Below are 2,324 nucleotides of genomic sequence, written 5' to 3'. Positions count from 1 at the left end.
CTCCGGGCACGGTGCGGGACCGGAGGGCACGGTGCGGTACCGGAGGGCACGGCACGGCGCGGTACCGTGAGCTGCGGTGCGGTACCGTAGGGATGGGGGCGGTGCGCTGCCGAGGGGCACCGAAGGGCAGGTGCGCTGCCGTAGGGAGCGGTGCGGTGCGATGCGGTACCGGAGGGCACGGTGCGGGGCGGTACCGTAGGGATGGGTGCGGTGCGGTGCGGAGCGGTACCGTGGGGCACGGCGCGCTGCCGTAGGGCGCGGTACCGTAGGGATGGATGCGGTGCGGTGCCGTAGGGACGGACGCGGTGCGGTGCCCTAGGGGTGGATGCAGTGCGGTACCGGAGGGCTGGACGTGGTGCGGTGCTGGAGGGATGGATGCGGTACCAAAGGGATGGACGCGATGCGGTGCCGGAGGAAGGGATGCGGTGCCGGAGGGATGGATGGATGCGGTGCCGGAGGGATGGACACGATGTGGTACCGAGGGGACGGACGCGGTGTGGTGTCGGAGGGAGGGATGCGGTGCCGGAGAGATGGATGCGGTGCAGCAGCGGAGGGATGGATGCGGTGCAGTAGCGGAGGGATGGACGCGGTGCCGAAGGGCTGGTTCGGTGCGGTGCCGGAGGGACGGACGCGGTGCGCGGCAGATCCCGACTCAGCCGAGCGGCTCCGCCGCCGCCAGGCAACTTTGGCTGCGCTGCGGGCCCGCCCCCGCCGCCACCCGATTGGCCACGGGCCGTGATTGGCACCCAGGGCCACCACTGCGGATGGCGGAGGGGCGGGGCTGGGTCCCGGTGCCGGGGGCTGCCGCAGGGGGATCCCAGTTGGATCCCAGTTGGATCCCAGTTGGACCCGGCGGTGCCTCCGGTTGACTCCAGTAAAGCCCACCGTGGTCCCACCCGTGGGCTGTGTGACCATCCCCGAGTGCCCCAGTTGGTCCCAGTTTGACCACAGGTTATCCCAGTGTTGGCCCCAGGATAGCCCTGGTTGTCCCAGTGCTGGGCCAGTTGGTTCCAGAGTGGCCACGGGTGGTCCCAGAGTGGTCACTGTTGGTCCCACTGTAGCCCTGGGTGCCCCAGTTGGCCCTGGGGATATTCTAGTTTGGCCATGAGTGGTCCTGGTGTGGTCACTGTTGGCTCCAGGATTAAGCCATGGACACCCCAATATAGCCCCAGTTGGTCCCATTTTGGCCATGGGAGGTCCCAGTGTGGTTGCTGGTGGCCTCAGGGCAGCCCTGGCTTGCCCAGTTGGTCCCAGTTTGGCCAAAAGTGGTCTCAGTGTGGTTGCTTTTGACCTCAGGGTAGCCCTGGTTGCCCCAGTTGGCCCTGGAGCTGCCCTGGTTTGACCATGGGTGGTCACAGTGTGGCCATGGTTGGCCCTAGCATATCTCTTGTTTGTCCCAGTTTGGCCACTGGTGGTCCCAGTTTGGCCACATGTTGTCCCAGTGTGGACACTGTTGGTCCTGGGAAAGCCCTGTTTTCCCCAGCTGGCCCTGACTTGGCCTCAGTTTGACCACGGGTGGTCCCACTGTGGTTGTAGTGGCCCTGGGGTGGTCCCTTGACAAGCAGGGTGGCTCCAAATGCCTTCCTTAGATGCCCACGCTGCCAGGCAGCCTTTGCTTCCCACTGCTTCCCTCCAGTGTGGCATATACTGATTGTGGAGGAGGAGGAGGAAGCAGGAGCTGCCTCCATCCCTGCCTGACACCTGGAGGCCTGTGCATGCAGAGAGGAATAAGACAGACATCCATATCCATATCCCAGACTTTCCTCAGGGGTTTTCCCAAATAAGAAACAGATAATTAGATAAATAAACCAGATAAAGCCATGGCTGGGCAGAGCTTCACATGCTCCCGGGGTACACAATGTGCAGGGCCTTCTTGGGGCTGCTCCCGCTCCCTCTTGGAGCGTTCCAGGATTTTACTTACAGAGAGAGGGACATGAACCAGTTTTGTTCAGATGGAAAATCCCAGGCAAGCTTTGCCTCCATGAGCACCACCTCTGCTTCCACATGGAGCTCTCAGCAACATCCTGTTTGCTGAGCTCAGCTCTGCTTAACCCAGATCTCAAATCCAAGATGCTTCCCCATCCCAACACGGCTGGGCTGCGGCACATGGAGTTTGCTCATCTCCTCCTCCCTCAGGGATAAGAGGCTCCAAGCTGAGCCTGGAGCAGCTGCAGGATGCATCGCAGCTATTTTTACCATCTCCCAGCTGTTCCAGGTGTGTGCAAGGGAAAAGAGGTGGAAAAAGCACACCTGGGTCCTGATGGGGGGGTATCCAAGGGCTCTGGAGGGCACGTGCACTCACCCACACAGCACAGGGCTCTCCC

At 62.7% G+C, this 2,324-nt stretch overlaps 1 protein-coding gene across 2 annotated transcripts in view; it reads right to left on the bottom strand.

Annotated features, from left to right (window-relative positions):
* The window catches only part of PXMP4 (peroxisomal membrane protein 4), a 131,123-nt gene that overhangs the window by 109,655 nt on the left and 19,144 nt on the right, over nt 1-2,324 (bottom strand). The gene's annotated exons all lie outside the window — the stretch shown is intronic.

Source organism: Manacus candei, unplaced genomic scaffold (assembly GCF_025592945.1).
Source record: "Manacus candei isolate 608988 ecotype Guabito, Panama unplaced genomic scaffold, ASM2559294v1 h1tg000057l, whole genome shotgun sequence".
NCBI classification, from domain to species: Eukaryota; Metazoa; Chordata; class Aves; order Passeriformes; family Pipridae; genus Manacus; species Manacus candei.
Note: the sequence above shows the minus strand (reverse complement) of the source record. Positions and strands in the feature narration are given on the sequence as shown.